We start from the raw sequence: 24323 nt of genomic DNA, 5'->3' as shown, positions 1-24323 counted from the left end.
AACGCCAACCTGTCTAAATGACTATAGCCCCATAGCACTCACATCTGAAACCTTGAAAGGCTGGTAATTTCTTACCTCAACACAATCATCCCAGATACCTTAGACCCACGGCAATTTGCATAATTCCTTAACCCACAGATGAGGCAATCTAGGACAACAACCTCTCCCTCAACATCAGCAACACAAAAGAGCTGATCATGGACTACAGGAAATGGAGGGCCGATCACACCCCCATTCACATCGACAGGGCTCTAGTGGAGTGGGTCGAGAGCTTCAAGTTCCTCTGTGTCCACATCACTAAGGATCTATCATGGTCCAAACCAACACAGTCGTGAAGAGGGCACAACAACCCCTCTTCCCCCTCAGGCGACTGAAAAGATTTGGCATGGGCCCTCAGATCCTCACAAAGTTCTACAGCTGCACCATTGAGAGCATCTTCACTCACTTGGTATGGCATCCCGACTGCAAGGCACTACAGAGGGTAGTGCGTACGGTCCAGTACATCACTGGGGCCGAGCTCCCTGCCACCCAGGACCTCTATACCAGGTGGTGTCAGAGGAAGGCACAAAAAATGTTAAGACTTCAACCACCCAAGTTATTGAGTGTTCTCTCTTCTACCGCACGGAAGCGTTACCGATGCAAGTCTGGAACCACCAGGACCCTGAAGAGCTTCTACCCACAAGCCATGAGATGGCTAAATAGTTAGCTATTTGGTTAACTATTTAACTATCTTTGTTGACCCTTTTTGCACAAAACCTTTTGGCTCATTACATTCGCTGCTGCTACTGTTTTTCATGTGTCACTTTATTCATAGTTACATGTACATGTCTACGTAAATGACATTGTACCCCTGCACATCAACTCAGTACAGGTACCCCATGTATATAGGCAAGTTGTCATTACTCATTTTGCATTTATTATTACTTTTATTATTACGTGTTTTACTTTTCTATTATTTCTCAAATGTCTTTCTCTCTGCCTTGATGGGAAAGGCCCGTAAGTAAGCATTTACCTGTTAGTCTACACCTGTTATTTATGAAGCATGTGACAAATAAAATTTGATTATAACACATTTCATGCATTTCTACTATACTTTATATGAATGCAACATATTTTTTTATATAACACAAATTAGTAGCCTACACCTGCTGACAGTGACTAACATCAGTAAAAACAACCATTTAATTTAGGCCTACAAAAATATTATTGTCCCCCCAAAAAACTTTCCAGTGGTACTGTTGCAATGATAAAGACAGTGCATGTGCACTCACCCAGATGCTCTCTGCTGGTGCCAATAAAAAAGATTACTGTTCGCTCAATTGGGAGTTGAGAATTTTGAGACAGATTAGAGCCTTTTTGTAACCTTTCCAGCAAGTCAACATTTCTTAATGTTAGGTCTTCTGAGATCTATTTTGTTCAAGGCATGTTTCACATCAGGCAATGCTTCTTGTGAATAGCAAACTCAAATGTTTTTTGTTGATTGGACTCAAGGTTCACTGACTCCTGCATCCAATTAGCTTTTGGAGAAGTCATTAGCCTAGGGGTTCACTTACTTTGTCCAACCCACACTGTTAAAAAAATGTGTTCAATATAGACAAGAAAAATACAATAATTTGTGTGTTATTAGTTTAAGCACACTGTTTGTCTAATGTTGTGACTTAGATGAATATCAGGTCAAATTTGATGACCAATTTAGGCAGAAATCCAGGTAATTACAAAGGGTTCACATACTTTTTGTTGCCACTGTATTTGCTGCCCAAATTGTGAGCAACACAGCAAATTTTTTAAGAAGCTAATGCTCATCTGTGGCCAAATCATGCTCTCTGGTGTAGTATTTTGAAATATTTTATTCATTACTGTATAGGCACAAGTAATTATGCAGATCATTTTGGCTAATTCAATTTACTTTAGGGGAAGCTGATCTTCCCTTAGCCTATTGGACACTCCGCCTATATCAACATCAATGTGAAAGTAACTAGTGCATAAAACAGCTGGCCATGAGGCTTACATCCACAAGGATGAATACAGATTGAAGGTTACAGCTGTCAGTCAAAATAGAGAAAATAATAATAAGCCAACAGAACAGGTTCTCGGGATTCGGCTGAGTGAAATAACAGTGACTACGTGCTGTGGAACAACTAAATGAACACACTGGCTTTTCAATTCATATTGTATCATGGCAAAATTATTGCCACAATATGCTTGCCAAGATTTAGAGAGAGAAACAAGTTAGCTTCTTTGCTTCTGTGTGTTAAAAAGCTTTCAGAAAGATCTATTTTCTGCACTCCAATAATGTACTGTAATTTGCACTAAGAAATGTTATGAATAGTCAAAACCCATGATCATTCAGAAGGAAAACGCATTGTCTTTTGAAAAACTACATTTACATTTTTTTTTATTCTCCCTTCAGCCTTCGACTGGGATTATATATTGATCCAAAGTAGTGCACTATAAAGGGAATAGGGCGCCATTTGGGGTAAAGATATAATCTCAGTCAATGCTGTGCTTGAGAAAAATTGGAATGATTTGGTGCGCTGTCAAGAAAAGCTTTATTTGATTTGACACAGGAAAACTGTAGGATAAGTGTTTACTAGCTTGTTGTAAATTATTTGGGATGTGGCTATCTCTTTGGATGTTAATTCCCTGCACTGTCTTCTGGGGTTAGGCTAACTTGCTTCAGGGGACAATATCCATATAATACACCATAACCATAATAAGTAATTGCCTTCAACAAAGTCCATTAAGTGTGGCAAAATGACCCAATTTACAAGAGCTTGCGTGGCAAATGGAGTACCAATCTTTGGACATTGACAGGTTCCCCTCTAGCAAGAGAATTGTGAGAATTTAATTTGTTTCCACAAAATGTTTTCCTTTTAAACCAAAATCATCATTGGCTTTTTGAGGAAATTGTGGAGTTGTTGCAGCAAGACGAGACAAAAGTTGGTGCTTTTTTTTATGATGGAAAAGCAAAAATTTCAAACAGAATTGTAAATATCAACGGACACTTTGAGTACTTTGGTTAGGACTGGATCTGACAACTAGCAATGGTGGAACCAGCCTGATTGCTGCATGCTGTTTAATTTCACTAACTGATATGTGCAGTAAACAGAATGGTGAACACAGCAATCAAGCTGGTTCATCCTGGCTATCTGACAGCCATTTTGAGCTACAATCTGGTGTTATGAGTCTGGCTGAGCACAGCAGAACTCAAACTTGAACTAACAGGTGGGGGAAGAAGCTGTTGGGTAAGCAACTCAAGCAATTGACAATACCCCAACTGCTTAAGTAAATACCCAGCTTTATCAAAGAACGAATGTCAAACATAAGCCTTCCCATTTTCCATATGGACAAAAGTGTTTGTTCAACCATTCCTGTTGCTGCAACTTTGGAATAAGCCAAAAAGCTTTTTTATATAAGGCTTAGGGAGGGAATATTATTACCAGAAAAAAGGCAAGTCTTGCCAATGTCAAGAGCACTGCGAGAAGGGTGCAGAAATCCGCTAATGGAATTCTAGTTTTCGACTTTGTAGTTTGTTGTGAAAGCTGTGACCTGCCAATAATTGTATTGAGCAGGTATTTTTCAGCATCTCCATGAGGAAAACACTGGATGATGCTTTCCAAAACTTTTTGGAAAACTCAGAGCCTAATACTCAGAGGCTCCAGTTGTTGGGAGCCTCTGAGTACTATACATCATGCACATCAGAAGAGAAAAACAAACAAGGCTTAGCAGGAGCACCATAAATTGAGGGCCTCCGAATTCACCATGGTCCCCGACAGCCTCTGGGAGACAATGGTCACCTTCAAAAGGGATAATAGGAATGGAAAAAGCTGTCTTTAAAAAGGTAGAAGATGGTACAGAAACAAATACACACTTTGAAGGTACTGATTGCTACGCTACTGTGCTCAGGCCTAATTTAATTCAGTCTCTGTATTTTAATTGATTTGGGACTGAATGTCCATGTGTTGACCTCTGGGTATTGTCATCATGTTCTTGTGGTAAGCTCCAGAGGCAGATAAAAAGTGTGCCATAGAAAATCAGCTAATTAAGTCATTTATCCACAGTAAAATTCATAGCCTATAGAAATGGATTCAAAAATACAACTGCAGCATATATACCCATAGTGCACCGTAACTTGTAACAGCAATGATGAAAGGAGAGAAACCTCTGCAATATGTTAAGTGTAGGAATATCAGGCCTTGTCAGTCACTAAACAGTGTGACCATGTAGAGACACTGAGCGCTCCACATCAAAGTTTTTCATTGGTTTGAATAACGCTTTGATTGATAGTACATGCTAATCCCACCCATCATGACATCACATCAGATCCTTCATGTCTCCAATTCATCACCATCCACTTCTCCATATGTTTCTGTAACAGCATTTCTCACATGGTGTCCATGCGTGGTTGAGGGAGTGCACAAGTGACACACAGTTCAGTCCATATACTAGTTAGTGTGGTGGATTTGATACATTGTGATACCACAGAAGCTGATATATTACAATGTCTTTGCCAAGCAAGTATTAAATGCTCGCTGGAAATGAAAAAATAATAAAACTACCTGAAAAACGACAATTGTCAAAGTCATAAATTCACGACAGCTTTCTCAGATCTGTAAATCCAAGAGCCGAGCAAGTTTCCTGCTCCATCATCACTTCAGTGGAAAACCAAATAAATAAAAAACAATGTCACATTAATTCCTTGTTGGATTTCACTCGGAATAATGAAAAACACGTTTAAAAAAAAATCTGTTTCCTCTCTCTCCCTCACCCTGACATTTTATTACTGCATTAAATAGGATTTTTCTCCTTTAAAAAGTGGTAAAGAAAGCCTTTGTAGTTTTCACCCCGCTGCTGTTTCCGGTGAACTACCTGATTGAATGAGCTCAATGAGTCTGTTGGAGAGTGGGGACTTCATATCAAAGCCTGTAGACACCGCTTTGATATAGAGCCTCTGTTTTTTTTATTCATTTGACTATTTTCATTTGACTGTTTTTCCTTAGTCATGGCGTTGATTGAGTTTGAGCGATAGGTCTTCTTCTTGTAAAAGGCAATAGCCGGAGGCTGTCCTTAATATGGACACCGTAATATCCAGATGAATGGCCCTTTGACATTGTTCTCATATCTCAGCCATGCCACACTCATATCTAAAAATGTGCATTTCAATGACAAGAGTTCATTGTGTCTTTATACTGTTGGTCTTTGCCAGTGGAAATTAAACTTACATCACAGTAGGCTTTTGCATCTGGCATGTGATTAGCATTTTATTGGTTATAAAATACAGCTTTTCAAGTGATAATACTCAGTCTAATTCAGTCTTTGCTAATGGCTTTCTCACGCATTACTTGTCTCACTTTGAAAAAGCTGACCTTAAGTAACCTCCAATACTCATGTTGAATAGAAAACCTTAAGAAGTCTACTGAAGTTGTTTTATGGGTATGTCTCTATATGATTCCAGTTTTGATCTAAGAACATTTCAGCCCCAGAACATAGGATATGTCCTGCATTCATGCTTTGATAGTCTACTTTACTTGCAGATCATTCGTATAGAGCACTATATTTAATGGTATTGTTCTTGCTATATTATCTTAGGTATGTTGTGGCTTTGTGGTTTTCACTACTTCTATACAGGATATAGATTAAATGTTATCTCAAGAGGTGATTGCACCATAATTGTGTATCAAAACATGATTTATTTGGCTAATTAACAATATTATAGTGATGGAGATGGAGCCTGAATTTTCCTACATTTGAACTAGAAAATCAGCATGGTCAGAAACAGACTGGCCACAGGGCATTTAAGGCAAATGTCAGATAAGCTGGTCTATCATTAGACCAGTAGGCCTGTTTTGTTTGGGCCAGTGTGGGGGACTCAAGGAAAAAAATGGGCTGGTATGTTAGAAATGCCAGTCCGATATCTTGTCCCAGTCCATCCCTGAGCAGGTTTGTCTTGTCCTATCCACTATTTGCAGTACCAATAACTGAGTCTCTAACTCTTACATTAAGCTGCCCCTATTACTATGTAAATCAAAGGTTAATAACATTGTACCTCTCTATCAGTTATTACACAATTGGAACAAGGAATGTGTAATTACACATCCACTTGCTGAAGGTTATTCCACATGTGTAATTACTGATGCTATTAGATATTGTCTTGTTCCCCCATGTAACTGTTTTGTAATTACACATTTGAAAGTCACCTGTGAATTTCTATGTTAATAAACCAAACCGAAATCTGACTTTGTTACATGTAACTACAGTGTCACTACATAGTAATTATAAAGGTTATACCTTTCTGGGTTTCACTTTACATTAAGTTGCTTGGTCCTGGGTAGGACAGTTAACCTGTGCTGCCCTCAAACCAAGGCAAGCTGCCTGCTAATTATCTATAGCCTATGTTCAACTTGCCAATTTAAATCACTTTTGAAGAAGTTTTATTTGTTCAGTTTTCTGCCTCCTCATTAATTCACATAGAAATAGCCCACTTCACTGTTGCAGACAATTTATGTTGTCTCTCTTCGACGAGAGCGCATACACTTCCAAAGTGTTTCCCCGGATCAAGTATGCAGATGTTTGCTGCATCTCCAGTCAGCTCTTGCACAGAACTTGCATTTTTTCCCCATCACATTTTCACAACTAACAATGGGGAAAATGGCTACCTACAGTAAATATGATCCCCAATCAGAGACAACGATAAACAGCTGCCTCTGATTGGGAACCATATCAGGCCACCATAGAATGACAGGCCACCACACCTAGATGACCCACTTTAGTCACTATCATGCCCAAGCAACATAAAGAATAAACAGCTTTCCATGGTCAGGGCGTGAGAGCTGGGCTATGGAACTCTAAAGCAGGGGTTCCCAAACCTTTCCACTCAGGGCCCACTTCCAGCATTGGGGAACATCCTGCACACCACTTCTATTTCTAAGGGTAACGGCACTGTTCATGACACAAACTGTTCACTCCCCTCTTGTTGGTGTAGACCATTTTGCAGGTTTAAAGCTCATTTCCTGCAATTCTACACATTTTGACATGGAGTGCAAAGGAAATGGTGTAGTTTTAAAACACATTTTCTTGCAATTCTATATATTTTGCCATGTCTAATGTGTATTCATGTGATATTTGAGTGAGAAAATAATTACAACAATGTCTATGGGCTAAAAAATACAAAATAAAAAGTTATTAGCTGACATGGGCTAGTTGATCTGGACATTTCTGACAAGTTATAAATAACTCTAAGAAGTACAGATCAGGGTTGGGTTATAAAAAATATCTAAAACTTTGAACATCCCACGGAGCACCGTTAAATCCATTATAAAAAAAAATTAAGAATGTGGCACAACAACAAACCTGTCAAAACTCACAGACCATGCAAGTAGGCCATTAATCAGAGAGGCAACAAAGAGACCAAATATAACCCTGAAGGAGCAGCAAAGCTCCACATCGGAGATTGGAGTATCTGTCCATAGGACCACTTTAAGCCATACACTCCATAGAGCTGGGCTTTATGGAAGAGTGGCCAGAAAAAAAGTAATTGCTTAACTCTTAGGGATCGTATCCCGGTAGTGGGATCAAATTCGACAACATCCGGTGAAATTGGATGGTGCCATATTCAAATGACAAAATCATAATATTTAACATTCATGAACATACAAAGTGTCTTACATCATTAAAAAGCTTAACTTCTTGTTAATCCAACCGCTTTGTCAGATTTCAAAAAAGCTTTACGGCGAAAGCATACCATGAGATTACCTGAGGACAGCGCCCCACATCAAAATACATTTTCAACCAGCACAGGCTTCACAAAAATCACAAATAGCGATAAAATAAATCACTTACCTTTGAAGATCTTCCTCTGTTTGCAATCCCAAGGGTCCCAGCTACACAATGAATGTTCATTTTGTTCAATAAAGTTCTTCTTTATATCCAAAAAAGTCAGTTTAGTTGACGCCATTGATTTCAGTAATCCACTCCTTCAACATGCATACAAAGAAATCCAAAAACCTACCGGTAACCTTCGTCCAAACTAGTCAAACAATGTTTCTAATCAATCGTCAGGTACGCTAATATGTAAATAAATAATATTATTTCAGACGGAAAGAACGGTGTTCAATAGAAAAGGAAAATAACGAAAGGGCGCACCCTCATTCACGCGCGCCAAAAGCCTACCTTTCCCGATGAGAACCCCTTGGATAAACTACAACTATGTGTTTGTTTTTCAAGAAACAAGCCTGAAACCCAGTATAAAGACTGTTGACATCTAGTGAAAGCCATAGGAACTGCAATCTGGGAGCTATTTTTTTGTATATCCCATAGGCTTGCATTGAAAAGGCCTGCCTCCAAAAAAAACCCTCCTCGGGTTTTTGCCTGCCAAATCAGTTCTGTTATACTCACAGACATTATTTTAACAGATTTAGAAACTTCAGAGTTTTCTATCCAATGCTACCATATGCATATCCTAACTTCTGATTCTGAGTAATAGGCAGTTTACTTTGGGCACGTCAGTCAGACGGAAATTCAGGATACTGCCCCCTAGCCTTAAGAAGTTTTGAAGGAAAAAATAAGCAAACACCTTTGGTGTTCGCCAAAAGGAATGTGGGAGACTCCGTAAACATATGGAAGAAGATACTCTGGTCAGATAAGACTAAAATTGTGCTTTTTGGCCATCAAGGAAAACGCTATGTCTGGGCCAAACTCAACACCTCTCATCACCCTGATAACACCATCCCCACAGTGAAGCATGGTGGTGGCAGCTTAATGCTATGGGGATGTTTTTCATCGGCAGGGACTGGGAAACTGGTCAGAATTGAAGAAAATATGGATGGCGCTAAAAACAGGTAAATTCTTGAGGGAAACCTGTTTGTCTTCCAGAGATTTGAGACTGGGACGGAGGTTCACCTTCCAGCAGGACAATGACCCTAAACATACTGCTAAAGAAACACTAAAGGGAAACATTTAAATGTCTTGGAATGGCTTAGCCAAAGCCCAGACCTCAATTCAATTGAGAATCTGTGGTATGACTTACAAAGATTACTGTACACCAGCGGAACCCATCCAACTTGACGAAGCTGGAGCAGTTTTGAATTGAAAAATGGGCAGAAAATGGGCAGCTTACAGAGACATACCCCCAGAGACTTGCAGCTGTAATTGCTGCAAAAAGTGTCTCTACAAACTATTGACTTTGTGGGGTTGAATAGTTATGCACGCTCAAGTTGTCTGTTTTTTTGTGTTGTTTCTTGTTTGTTTCACAATAAAAAAATGTTTTGCATCTTCAAAGTGGTAGGCGTGTTATGTAAATTAAATTATACAACCCCCCCCCCAAAATACATTTTAATTCCAGGTTGTAAGGCAACAAAATAGGAAAAATGCCAAGGGGGTGTCACGTTCTGACCTTAGTTCCTTTGTTTTGTCTTTGTTTTAGTATGGTCAGGGCGTGTGTTGGGGTGGGCAGTCTATGTTCTTTTTTCTAGGATTTGGGATTTCTGTGTTTGGCCTGGTATGGTTCTCAATCAGAGGCAGCTGTCAATCGTTGTCCCTGATTGAGAACCATACTTAGGTAGCTTGTTTTCACCCTTGAGTTGTGGGTGATTGTTTTCTGTTGAGTGTTTATATTCTGCACCAGACAGAACTGTTTCGGTTTCGTTCGTTCACTTTGTTGTTTTGTATTTCAGTGTTCAGTTTGATTCATTAAATATTAACATCATGAACACACCACGCTGCGCTTTGGTCCTCACCTTTTTCCCACCAACAACGGCCGTGACAGGGGGTGAATACTTTCACAAGTACATCCCTGTTGGTCAGCATTTCTCCCTTGCCAAGAAAACAGGTGTGGCATATCAAAAGGCTGATTAAACAGCATTACACATGTGCACCTTGTGTTAGGGACAATAAAAGGCCACTCTAAAATGTGCACTTGTCACACAACACAATGCCACAGATGTCTCAAGTTTTGAGGTCTTGCATACATAGCAGGGAGTAAGAATTCGAGTGGTTACATACAATACATGTTGACAGAATGGCTGAGAGACTGTAGCTGTACTCCCAGGTAAGGCCCTTGCTTCTAGAACCACTGAAAAACCCCAGTATTCAGTCAGGAAGCTTGAAGAAGATGTGTGTCACCATCCAAGCCCATGTTACAGCATGCAGTGGCCTGATAGGGAGATGACAATAAATGCATTATGTACCATCCATCGCCAAAGTCATGTTCACTGCACATGTTGATGATCAATTCAATCATTTTGTTAGTGTCATTGATATATGGAAATTCACATACAAATATTCAGTTCATAAGCATTGACGGAAATACCTCTAGGATCCTGTGGTGAAATACTGCTGTGCAAGGTATTGGGCAACAGCTTTCATCCAGGGCCTGTATTCACAAAGTGTCTTAAGAGTAGGAATCGTGATCTAGGACCAGCTCACCCTTTCATTGTTTGTGATATAAAAGGCAAAACTCATCCTAAATCAGTACTCCTACTCTGAGATGCTTTGTGAATACGGGCTCTGCATGCTGCTTTTCTAGTAATCTAACTCCCTCTTCATCTGAAATTAAACCACCAAAAATCTGAATAAGAAATAGCCTAGTCAGTCAGTAACTTAGTAGAGCTACCCCCCTACTTTGTGCAATTTCCGCCTGAAGACATACCCAAATCTAACAGCCTGTAGATCAGGCACAGAACCAAGGATATGCATATTCTTGGTACCATTTGAAAGAAAACACTCTGAAGTTTGTGTAAATGTGAATTGAATGTAGGAGAATATAACACAACAGATTTGGTTTAGATAATACAATGATTTTTTTTTGGTATCATCATCTTTAAAATGAACAAGATATAACAAACATTCAGATAGGTTGATGGGGACACTTTCAGTGAAAAATATAAGAGGGGAACAGAAAAGTTTCAGAATGATAACTTCCAAAATGAGTGTGCTTCATGACATTTATCATGAAGTCACCCAGGTGTCCCACACAAGTAGCCCAAATGTACCCAGGTGGCCAAATTGGTGAAGGTATACCTTTTGGAACAAATAACTATATACAAAATACCAAAATGGTATTCTAACACACCCCCCCCCCCAAAAAAAATAAATGTGAAAAAAAATGGAGAAAAAAATTGATTGAAAAAAATACATGAAAAAATATATATACATTTACAAAATAACATTGGTAACTATTTACACACTTTCAATATTTGGAAGACCCTCAGTCCTCTATCAAATCAAATCTATTTATATAGCCCCAGCCTAAAACCCCAAACAGCAAGCAATGCAGGTGTAGAAGCACGGTGGCTAGGAAAAACTCCCTAGAAAGGCAAAAACCTAGGAAGAAACCTAGAGGTTGCAACAGGACAGCACTTTAGGGTTCCATAGCCGCAGGCAGTACAGTTGAAACTTGAACAGCAGCAAGGCCGGATGGACTGGGGACAGCAAGGAGTCATCATGGCAGGTAGTCCTGAAGCATGGTCCAAGGGCTCAGGTCCAAGGGCTCAGAAAAAGTGAGAGCAGACTTAAATTCACACAAGACACCGGATAAGACAGGAAAAATACTCCAGATATAACATACTGACCCTAGCCCCCACCCACTTTGCCATATAACCCCACCCACTTTGCCAAAGCTCGACACAATATTCTGCTGCTGATTCCAGATGTCATAGCAATCTCTTTCTGATGTAAAGCAGAGGGTCACCGAGCATGTGGTGCATGTGATAGGGGACTTCATCTTGCAAACAACACAGCAACGCCTCCATGCTGTGCCCTTTTGGCCCTTAGGCACATCCATACCTGCACAAATATATTTGGGGAGATGAACACTTGTGGCAGGAGCAGAAGGGACAGGGTGTGGTGCAGTGGTGCTGTAGCCAGCAAGCTCCTTGATGAGCTGCTCTCTGAAGGCTTTCTGTGAGAGGAAGGGCTTTCCACAGCTCTTAGCCATTTATTTGTGTAGGTTTAATGCATTCAATGAAATGATAGAAGGTCTTGTACCATTTCATTGTCTTATGTAGAACATTGTAATAGTCTATCTGACAGGTCCACACCTCCCATGCTCTTGTTGTAGTCCTTTACTGCAGTTGGAATGGGGACATTTTTGGTGGTCCATACCCCGGCACCGTCCTTCACACGCCTGACAACATGATCCCCATTAAAGGACTTGTGGATTGTTGTGCACATCACCACCTCTCTTGTATCCATCCACTTTACAAAAAGCAGGCCATCTTCACGGATCCATCGCATGGTCCCCAGCTCAGCCCGCTTAGGCATGTCGTTCACCTTCGTCTTCGGAAAGCCCACCCTGTTGGTACGAATGGTGCCACAAGGCCACACATCCAGCTTCCTTAGGTCTGCAAACAGGGTAGGGCCTGTGTAGAAGATATCCACAAACAGTTTGTAGCCCTTCCCTAGCAGTTGAAAATCCCATAACTCCATTACAGAGTCATAGCTAAGTCCCTTACCGGTAGCAAAACTGTTCTTCCCCTCATAGACAAAGAAATTGCATGTGTAGGCACACACAGATTCAGCCAACACAAACAGCTTGTAACCCCACTTGGTTGGTTTGTTTCTCATGTATTGTTTGAGGCCAATTCTGGCCTTTGAGGCTGCCATCCTCTCATCGATTGACACGTTCTGGGCTGGCTGAAAGTACATCTTGCAGGCCTCAACAATGCTGTGGTAGAGAGGTTTGATTTTGCACAGTCTATCAAACGTTGCTGTGCCTCTCTTCTCATTCTCTTCATCAACCTTTGGGTCACTGATATGAGAGAACCAGAAACCTTTTGCAGGACATAACAGTCATGGAGAAAGACAGCTGGTAGAGAGATTACGTTTTCCAGTAGTCCTTCAGGCATTTCAGCCTCACCAGCCCCATGTAAATGACCAGTGAAAGGTAGCAGAAAAAGTCTGACATGGATATGGGCTTCCATGCTACCTTTTTGCCTGCTTGCTTCCTCTCCCCATACTTATTCGTGTTAGACACGAGCGAATCTACAACAGATTGTGTGAAAAACAGCTGAAAAAGCTAAAGGGGGGTGTAAGTTGTGGTCGGGTTCACCTGAGGTCCTAGCTTCCTTTTCGGCCTAAAAGTTGGTTGGGGTGGCTCCACATCATCTTCTAGGATGGTGTGCCAACGCCCTTCTGTCCCTCTGTTAGCGGGTGGCACACCTCCCCTCCTCTGCTTCTTTGTCAGTGCCTGTCAGTGCCTCTAGATGGCGTGGAGCCAGAGACAGCAAGGGTACAGCTGAAAGAGGGGGATGGACAAGTTGGCAATGGGGGCTCCCAGTCGGAGTCAGTGCCACTGTGAAAGAAAATGTTCAGTTAGAATAGTTTCACAGGTATAATAAACATACATATAGAGTACAGGGAACATAAAGTGCTGTTCCATTTCACTTTGGCCATTGTTGTGGGACTGCCTCAAATAGCAGCAGCTGGTAGACCATGCTCCCTCTAATGTAGAATGATGCATGCTGGCTGTTTTGCATGCTGGCTGTGTTGAGATGTATGGGTTTGCTTACATTCTACACCATACCATTTACAGTGCCTTGCGAAAGTGTTCGGCCCCCTTGAACTTTGCGACCTTTTGCCACATTTCAGGCTTCAAACATTAAGATATAAAACTGTATTTTTTTGTGAAGAATCAACAACAAGTGGGACACAATCATGAAGTGGAACGACATTTATTGGATATTTCAAACTTTTTTAACAAATCAAAAACTGAAAAATTGGGCGTGCAAAATTATTCAGCCCCCTTAAGTTAATACTTTGTAGCGCCACCTTTTGCTGCGATTACAGCTGTAAGTCGCTTGGGATATGTCTCTATCAGTTTTGCACATTGAGAGACTGAATTTTTTTCCCATTCCTCCTTGCAAAACAGCTCGAGCTCAGTGAGGTTGGATGGAGAGCATTTGTGAACAGCACTTTTCAGTTCTTTCCACAGATTCTCGATTGGATTCAGGTCTGGACTTTGACTTGGCCATTCTAACACCTAGATATGTTTATTTTTGAACCATTCCATTGTAGATTTTGCTTTATGTTTTGGATCATTGTCTTGTTGGAAAACAAATCTCCGTCCCAGTCTCAGGTCTTTTGCAGACTCCATCAGGTTTTCTTCCAGAATGGTCCTGTATTTGGCTCCATCCATCTTACCATCAATTTTAACCATCTTCCCTGTCCCTGCTGAAGAAAAGCAGGCCCAAACCATGATGCTGCCACCACCATGTTTGACAGTGGAGATGGTGTGTTCAGGGTGATGAGCTGTGTTGCTTTTACGCCAAACATAACATTTAGCATTGTTGCCAAAAAGTTCCATTTTGGTTTCATCTGACCAGAGCACCTTCTTCCACATGTTTGCTGTGTATCCCAGGTGGCTTGTGGCAAACTTTAAACAACACTTTTTATGGATATCTTTAAGAAATGGCTTTCTTCTTGCCACTCTTCCATAAAGGCCAGATTTGTGCAATATACGACTGATTGTTGTCCTATGGACAGAGTCTCCCACCTCAGCTGTAGATCTCTGCAGTTCATCCAGAGTGATCATGGGCCTCTTGGCTGCATCTCTGATCAGTCTTCTCCTTGTATGAGCTGAAAGTTTAGAGGGACGGCCAGGTCTTGGTAGATTTGCAGTGGTCTGATACTCCTTCCATTTCAATATTATCGCTTGCACAGTGCTCCTTGGGATGTTTAAAGCTTGGGAAATCTTTTTGTATCCAAATCCGGCTTTAAACTTCTTCACAACAGTATCTCGGACCTGCCTGGTGTGTTTCTTGTTCTTCATGATGCTCTCTGCGCTTTTAACGGACCTCTGAGACTATCACAGTGCAGGTGCATTTATACGGAGACTTGATTACACACAGGTGGATTGTATTTATCATCATTAGTAATTTAGGTCAACATTGGATCATTCAGAGATCCTCAGTGAACTTCTGGAGAGAGTTTGCTGCACTGAAAGTAAAGGGGCTGAATAATTTTGCACGCCCAATTTTTCAGTTTTTGACTTGTTAAAAAAGTTTGAAATATCCAATAAATGTCGTAAATGTGAATTGAATGTAGGAGAATATAACACAATAGATCTGGTTTAGATAATACAATGAATTTTTTTTTGGTATCATCATCTTTAAACTGAACAAGATATAACAAACATTCAGATAGGATGATGGGGACATTTTCAGTGAAAAATATAAGAGTGGAACAGAAAATGTAATATATATATATACATACACACACAAAAAAATAGGCTGTGGTTCGTTCACATGCAAACAAACATAACCTCACTTTCCATTTCATTACATCTTTATATATTGCAAATAAAATGTAAAAACAATCACAAATAATATTTTATATTAATTTCAAACAATGGCATTAGCATGAGAGCAACTTACCAGTTCAAAAGAATGTCCTCTCCATTCAAAAAATATGCCTCAGTTTCAGAATCATAGTTATGGGAGCTAATGGAGTCCTCAAAAAGCAGATCTGTCTCACTTTCATGATCAATTTCCTCTAAAATTGTTTCTACATTTGTATATCTAGTCTTAGAATTAGCTTTCCTTGACTTATTCACCATGATGTTGGATAAATAAACAGCTGAAGATGCAAGTCAACGAAATACTGCTGTGCGTAATAAGCGTCGCTCCTTCATGGTAGAATTGGCAATGGCGAAAGAAAGCTCCTTACGCTAGCGTTCAATATATAGGTTTGTCTTACAACAAAGAACCATGGGATATTGCCGTTTAACTCTGCTCATTGGCTATCTACCCAGCTAGATTTCAAGACGATCAGTGGTCATTGGGTTAAAATACAGTCAATCAACGAGACAGTGGTCATATAATTGGTGCACAGTGGGCTCGTCACACGTTTTTTTTTTCCGATTCAATACGTCCCGCAAAATGACCCATCAAGTTTGGTTGTGTTACAAACAAACAGTTGATTGTAAGGAAACCAAACATGACTGGATAAAGTCAGGGTAAGTCTGTGTATTTACGTTGGATGTTAAGGAGAAAATTTAATGACACGAAATTCAACGAGATAAGCGTTCACAAAATGTTTCGAGTTAGGCTATAAAAAAGTGGATTTAACCGAACAAAAGACCATTAATTGTGTAACAATGAGCCTTGGGATTGCAACCAGAGCAAGATCTTCAAAGGTAAACAATTGCCGTGGTCTGTGCTCACATAATCGCAGCATATTCTTTCGCAATAAATCATTTAAAAAATATGACAACGCAGTTGGATTAGCAACATTCTAGGCTTGTGATGCATGTGAGACACTTGTATTTTCAGGAATGTTTAATATGACTATTTGTGGCGAACACCATATGTTGTCGAAGTCAAACCCGTATCTGGGATGGGTAGTTCAGAGAGGTTTTAACTATTGAAACACTAAAAGACTGTCCACAAGCCTATTCAGTCAAATTATACGAAAACACCACACCCTGGGCATTTTTCTTGCAAATTGTTTTGTATAATTTTTTTTTTTTAATTCCACCCCCCCTGGAGCCTTCACCAGATATTGTTCCCCAGTCAGCACCAGAGTCTTCACTGAATGAACGTCACAGGCAAAATCACAGGCTGTATAATTTGCTTGAGGGGGCATTGCTTGCTAGAGCACGTGTTTCACAAAATGTTGTCTTTAGCATCTACAAGGGGTGTATATTCTATTCGTAATGTCAAATTTTACTTGCAACAAGTAAATATTAACAAAGGAAATTGAAGTACTAAGAGTACAGTTAGATAGCAATAAAACTGTGCCGTGGAGGCACAGAATAAGTTAAGAGGACAAACTAAAAGGAACTTATTCAAGAAAGATCCAGTAGTATATATGTAGTATATATATATATTTTTTAAGCGAACTGGATGGAATATGGGCAAAAATGCACCAAATTATTTTTCAATCTTCAACATAGAAATACTACCAAAAATGTTTTATTGAAACTTGTTACAAATTATGGAGTCATGCATGATTCATGTGTAGCAGTGTAGCATGAGTGTAGCAGTGTGATGATGTTCCCCTAGATTATGCACCAAGTTGCACACAAGGACCAATTCAAATAGGCCAGGTCAAGAGGGGATGTTAATAATTTGATAATAATAATAATAATAATTCAGTGTGTTTTTAAAAATGTAATTACAGCTGCATAGCTAATGTTATTTTTTGGTGTACAAACACTTTTTCATATCAATATTGTACATACACGTGATTGTAAAAGTTTTTAATATTTTGGTTTGGCCCATCCTGGGTTATTTGTATTTCCGTACCCCCTTATTGTTCTCTTTTGCTTGACCTTCGGCTAGCAAGGTATGTTGTCCATGGCTCCGAAATTGTTCAATATAATACCGTGGTAATGTTACACAATGTGCTGTTATGCAACCATAAGTTTGTTACAATGTGGACAATATAAAGATTTATTATATATATATATATATATATATATATATATATATATATATATATCACCTTTATTTAACCAGTTAAGCCAGTTGAGTACAAGTTCTCATTTACAACTGCAACCTGGCCGAAGATAAAGCAAAGCAGTGCTGCAGAAACAACAAAGAGTTACACACGGAATAAACAAGCGTACAGTCAATAACACAATATAAAAAAAGAAAGTCTATATACAGTGCAAATGGCATGACGAGGTGAGGCAATAAATAGGCCAAAGTAGCGAAGTAATTACAATTTAGCAGATTAACCTCTCTAGGGTTCTCTAGGGTAGGGGGCAGCATTCGGAATTTTGGATGAAAAGCATGCCCATATTAAACGGCCTGCTACTCGGGCCCAGAAGATATGATATGCATATAACTGGTAGATGTGGATAGAAAACACTCTAAAGTTTCCAAAACTGTTAAAATAGTGTCTGTGAGTATAACAGAACTGATTTAGCAGGCGAAAACCTGAGAAACATCCATTCACAAAGTAGTTTTTTTTTGTCGTTTTCTATTCAATGCCATTACAGTATCCATTGACTTAGGACTCCATTTGCAGTTCATATGCCTTCCACTAGATGTCAACAGTCTTTAAAATCGTTTCAGGCTTGTATTCTTATAAATGAGGGAGTAAGACCAGTCTGAACGAGTGGACCCTAACGTGACGCAGAGTTTTTTCAGGCGCATGTGCATTTCTTGTTTACCTTTTATATTGCCAACGTTATTGTCCGGTTGAAATATTATAGATAATTTAGGCTAAAAACAACCCGAGGATTGAATATAAACATCGTTTGACATGTTTCTATGAACTTTACGGATACAATTTGGATTTGTCTGATTGTTTTGACTGAGTTTGAGCCTGTGGATTACTGAAGAAAACACGCTAACAAAACAGAGGTTTTTGGATATAAAGAGACTTCATCGAACAAAAGGAACATTTATTGAGTCTTCTGAATGCCACCATATGAAGATCATCAAAGGTAAGGGATTAATTTTATCTATATTTTTGAGTTTTGTAACGCTTCTGCTTGGCTGGTTACTGTTTGTAATCATTTGTCAACTGGGCTATGTTCTGGGCTAGGTATGTTCTGGGCTAGGTATGCTTTCGCCGAAAAGCATTTTATAAATATGACACTATAGTTGGTTTAACAAGAAGATCATCTTTAAACCTATGTAAAATATGTTTTGTTTTCTGAATTTGTATAATGAGCATTCCTGTAATTGAATTTGGCACTCTGCAACCTCACTGGATGTTGGCCAGATACTAGCGTCCCACATACCCTAGAGAGGTTAACACCGGAGTGATAGATGAGCAGATGATGGTGTGTAAGTAGTGATACTGGTGTGCAAAAGAGCAGCAAAGTAAATAAAAACAATATGGGGATGATGTTGGTAGATTGGGTGGGCTATTTAGAGATGGATTATGTACAGCTGCAGCGATTGGTTATCTGCTAAGACAGCTGATGTTTAAAGTTAGTGAGGGAAATGTAAGTCTCTAGCTTCAGGGATTTTTGCAATTCATTCCTGTCACTGGCAGCAGAGAACTGGAAGGAATGGCGGCCAAAGGAGGTGTTGGCTTTGGGGATGACCAGTGAGATATACCTGCTGGAGCGCGTGCTACGGGTGGGTGTTGTTGTCGTGACCAGTGAGCAGAGATAAGGCGGAGCTTTACCGAGCATAGACTTATAGATGACCTGGAGCCAGTGGGTCTGGCGACGAATATGTAGCGAGGGCCAGCCAAATAGAGCATACAGGTCGCAGTGGTGGGTGGTGTGAGGCACTTTGGTGACAAAACAGATGGCACTGTGATAGAATGCATCCAATTTGCTGCGTGGTGTATTGGAAGCTATTTTATAGATGACATCGCCAAAGTCAAGGATCGGTAGGATAGTCAGTTTTACTAGGGTAAGTTTGGCGGCGTGAGTGAAGGAGGCTTTGTTGTGGAATCGAAAGCCAATTCTAGATTTTATTTTGGATTTGAGATGTTTGATGTGAGTCTGGAAGGAGAGTATACAGTCTAGCCAGACACCTACAGTGGGGAGAACAAGTATTTGATACACTGCCGATTTTGCAGGTTTTCCTACTTACAAAGCATGTGTAATTTCTATCATAGGTACACTTCAACGGAATCTAAAACAAAAATCCAGAAATTACCATTGTATGATTTTTAGGTAATTCATTTGCATTTTATTGCATGACATAAGTATTTGATCACCTACCAACGAGTAAGAATTCCAGCTCTCACAGACCTGTTAGTTTTTCTTTAAGAAGCCCTCCTGTTCTCCACTCATCACCTGTATAAAAGACACCTGTCCACACACTCAATCAAACAGACTCCAACCTCTCCAGAATGGCCAAGACCAGAGAGCTGTGTAAGGACATCAGGGATAAAATTGTAGACCTGCACAAGGCTGGGATGGGCTACAGGACAAAAAACAGCAAAAACTGTTGGCGCAAGTATTAGAAAATGTAAGAAGTTCAAGATGACGGTCAATCACCCTCGGTCTGGGGCTCCATGCAAGATCTCACCTCGTGGGGCATCAATGATCATGAGGAAGGTGAGGGATCAGCCCAGAACTACACGGCAGGACCTGGTCAATGACCTGAAGAGAGATGGGACCACAGTCTCAAAGAAAACCATTAGTAACACACAACGCCGTCAAGGATTAAAATCCTGCAGCGCACGCAAGGTCTCCCTGCTCAAGCCAGCGCATGTCCAGGCCTGTCTTAAGTTTGCCAATGACCATCTGGATGATCCAGAGGAGGAATGGGAGAAGGTCATGTGGTCTGATGAGACAAAAATAGAGCTTTTTGGTCTAAACTCCACTTGCCGTGTTTGGAGGAAGAAGAAGGATGAGTACAACCCCAAGAATACCATCCCAACCGTGAAGCATGGATGTGGAAACATCATTCTTTGGGGATGCTTTTCTGCAAAGGGGACAGGACGACTGCACCGTATTGAGGGGAGGATGGATGGGGCCATGTATCGCAAGATCTTGGCCAACAACCTCCTTTCCTCAGTAAGAGCATTGAAGATGGGTCATGGCTGGGTCTTCCAGCATGACAATGACCCGAAACACACAGCCAGTCCGTATTGCCCAGCGACAGCCCCAAAACTTGAAGGATCTGGAGAAGGTCTGTATGGAGGAGTGGGCCAAAATCCCTGCTGCAGTGTGTGCAAACCTGGTCAAGAACTACACAAAACGTATGATCTCTGTAATTGCAAACAAAGGTTTCTGTACCAAATATTAAGTTCTGCTTTTCTGATGTATCAAATACCTATGTCATGCAATAAAATGCAAATGAATTACTTAAAAATCATACAGTGTGATTTTCTGGATTTTTGTTTTAGATTCCGTCTCTCACAGTTGAAGTGTACCTATCATAAAAATTACAGACCTCTACATGCTTTGTAAGTAAGAAAACCTGCGAAATCGGCAGTGTATCAAATACTTGTTCTCCCCACTGTATGCAGTATGTGTATTTAAAGGTTATGCTACTGTGTTTTTGTGTGTTCATGGACAGGTGTGGGCATGGTGTGGTTTTTGTGTGTTCATGGACAGGTGTGGGTGTTGTGTTTTTTGTTTATAAAAAATAAAATAATACCTTTTTTCACTAAATAAGAAAAATAAGCCTGTCACCAGGAAGTTGTCACCAGGAGGTCTGTCAAACTGATCTCCAGCGTTGCCAAGTTGTCACTATTTTTAGTGAGTTTTAAGACTCAATTTTAAGACTTATTTTGGTTAAATATTTTAATGAAAAATTCAGCTACTTTTCAGACTGCCTCTGTGCAGTTTTGAGACACTATGATTTTAATAGCATTTTGCGACTTTTCCTACTCAATTGTGCAGCGAACGAGAGTGGGAGAAGCTGTCTGTGAAACACGGCAATGGCGCACACACAGGCAGAGAAACACAAAGGGAGGGGCTGTGCGGCGGTAGAGGGGGCGAAAATGCTATGTCGGGTCAAGGTAAATTGGTGCCGTTACGTCATCGATGCAAATGCAAAACGACATCTATCAATTTCTAGCGACAAATCAATGAGCCAATAGCGATTCTCACTGAAAAATAGTTTAAACAGTGCTGACCTCTCACTCTCTGCAGCCAAAATGGAAGCCACAGGCTATTTCTGTCTCTTAATTGGTTCTGTTTATATAGGTTTGTAATGTGCAAAATAGTGAAATAACATTGTTAACTAAATGTTTCATAAGTTTTGTGACGATTTTGTAAAGTTTATTGACCAAGTTGGAAAATGTGCTGACATTGTGCCAGTGCTTAGCAGTGCTCAGCTCTTGCTTCATTAGTGAAAAATTGGGGAACGCTATCTAGCTAGCTTTACCACCCTGTGTTAGTACGTTTTACTAACTAATGAGTATGTTTTACTAATAGTTATTGCTTTGAGTCTGGAATGGTTTGAATATGATGCTTTGCAATATCCATTAAAAAAAGTTAACTGAAAAATGTTCTCCTGGCTCCTTTTTGCTGGCTATTTTTTGCAAAGGTTGTTAAAGGTTGTGATTGTAACTACAAAGTCATATTTTGATGTGGGACGCCGTTCTCAAACAATCGCATGGCATGCTTTCGCCGTAATAGCTAATGTAAATCGGACAGAGCAGTTAGATTAACAAGAATTTAAGCTTTCAACCGATATAAGACACTTGTATGTACCTAAGTATCCATCATTTTTATGATTATTTCTTTGAATTGTGCGCCCTCCAGTTTCTCCGGAAGTTGTCCCGCTAGCAGGAGGCTTAGCCCCAAGAAAGGTTATACCCTACTGGGTTTCACTTAACATGAAGTTGGGGCTCCTGGGTAGGTACATGACCGGTGTGCCTTGTTACAATTGTTGTTACTCAATCCTAGCCTATTTATCAACCCTGATATGTGGATTCGATGGTAGTGGCACCTTGTAACACATGTAACCACATGTAACAAGGTTTGGGTTATTTAACAGGTGACTTTCAAACGTGTAATTATAAAACATTAGTTGCATATTGGAACAAGAATGTTTAAAACATTAATTACACGTGGAATTACCTTCAGCAAGTGGTTGTGTAATTACACGCTCCTTGTTCCAATTGTGTAATAACTGATAGCACTCAATGGCATACCAGAGCCTGTGCCCATGCGGTTATTACAGTGTAGTTACATAGTAATTGGGACAACTTAAAGTGTCACTGAGTTTTGGCTAATTAATATTCAAGATAATTTATTTATTAATTACTGGAATAATTAATTGGTCTGATTTATTTGATTTAATTTGGTTATCCTATCCAAAATAATCGTATTGACTCAACTACTGATAATCATTAACTGTTATACCATTAATCCTAGATCATCAATAGTCTTAATCAACAGTCACCTTACTTTATATACTAATTCTGAACAGTCATCAAGCTCCGGAACCTCAAGAACTTAATCACTCGCAAATTAACTCAGTGCCACAAATTCATTTAAGGTTTGATTTACTATACTAAATGAGTTGGGCAGTGAGGTAGTTAACAGATTGAATTTAAAGGTATGGTATAATAGGATACAACAGTTATTGAGGTGAAAGTCTCCCCAGGTCAATATGAATGGCTCCCGTACTAATCTCAGGCAAATAAAATAATACATACACGGGGCTTTGAGAATATGATCATCATGATCATATTCATTGAAAATTTAAATGTTAGAGACTACAACAACACAGGTGTTCACAACCACAAAATTATAGCACTTCAGTTAGCATTCAAATGTAAACAATGCCGGGACAGTATTGACCAAGGGCTTGTAGATTAGACCTGCCGTCTTACAATTACTCAATGACTTCCACCACCTTAGACACACAATGCCACTTTCATAGGATATTAATATGAATGTAACAAGGCAAATTACTTGTAACTTGTTCCCTCTCAGTGAAATTCTGTTAGGATTGGATAGAGGATGGTTGTCCCAGTCTCTCTCACCAGTGGAGCTGAAGCCAGTGGTCTGGAGTAATTCACAGCCGAAGGAGTGATTCCCAGTTCCTCTCTCCCAGTCCTCAGTGAAGTCTATTAGAGCAGCTTCCATGCAATGAATCCCTCCTTCAGGTCCCAGCCCGGATGGATTGCGAACTCAGTCAGCTCGTCTCACAGGATCCCCTCAGGGATGATTTCTTCCGTCTGAGTAGGATAAGAAAAGTCAATCGGTGTTTGGTTTCCAAGGAGATTTGATCACTCAGTTCAACTTGGTGTGATCACACTATGAAGAAACTTGATCTGACATGTTTGCAAGTCCTGTAATTTATAGTGATACTCACAGTATGTTCATGAGCTAAATTTGAGATTTCCTCATAAGTGTTCCCAGAATGTTTCTACTTGTACAGAAAACAGTTTAACTGTCCGCAAGATGAAATACGTAGCCTGTAGGAACTAAACATGCTTTTGGTCAAATTCATACATTTGATAATACAGCAAATACCAATTAAACCCTTTTTAATGATATAGGAAAGGTTAGGAAAATTTTCACAGTATGCTTCAAGTATCAACATGTCATGAGTTTTTTTGGTTTGATACATTGTCCAGAAAACAAGTTTAAATGTCCTTTGTGCTATTGGCACAATTTTTTTTTACAAAGAGTGGAAAATCCTGACTTCTTCTCTCCTCTTGGGATACAAATCCCCAGTACTCAAAAGCCTGGCTGGTCATTTACCCAGTAACACATGTAGATCACAAGACGGTCTGCTGACTTGCCAAAGGCATATGTTATGTCTGCTGACCACGCCTCAGGGCCATTCAGAGTCATAAAAGGCGAAAGGAAGAGTCGTTTGTTTGTTCTCATGATTGCTTGTAAAGGAGGGTGCCGTCACAGAACTGTACATCTTGGTCTGGAATGTGGGGATATCTGTAATCCATGAACCACAACAAAGAGTGCATGGTCCCCTCGTGGGCTCTCG

The 24323-nt window shown here is 40.0% G+C and overlaps 1 protein-coding gene across 1 annotated transcript in view; it reads left to right on the top strand.

Annotated features, from left to right (window-relative positions):
- Positions 1-24323, top strand: part of LOC110504172 (ALK tyrosine kinase receptor-like) — a 629320-nt gene that overhangs the window by 319746 nt on the left and 285251 nt on the right. The window lies entirely within an intron of this gene.

This window comes from Oncorhynchus mykiss, chromosome 25 (assembly GCF_013265735.2).
Source record: "Oncorhynchus mykiss isolate Arlee chromosome 25, USDA_OmykA_1.1, whole genome shotgun sequence".
NCBI lineage: Eukaryota > Metazoa > Chordata > Actinopteri > Salmoniformes > Salmonidae > Oncorhynchus > Oncorhynchus mykiss.
The sequence above is the reverse complement of the archived record's forward strand: the minus strand, read 5'-3'. Positions and strand labels throughout refer to the sequence as shown.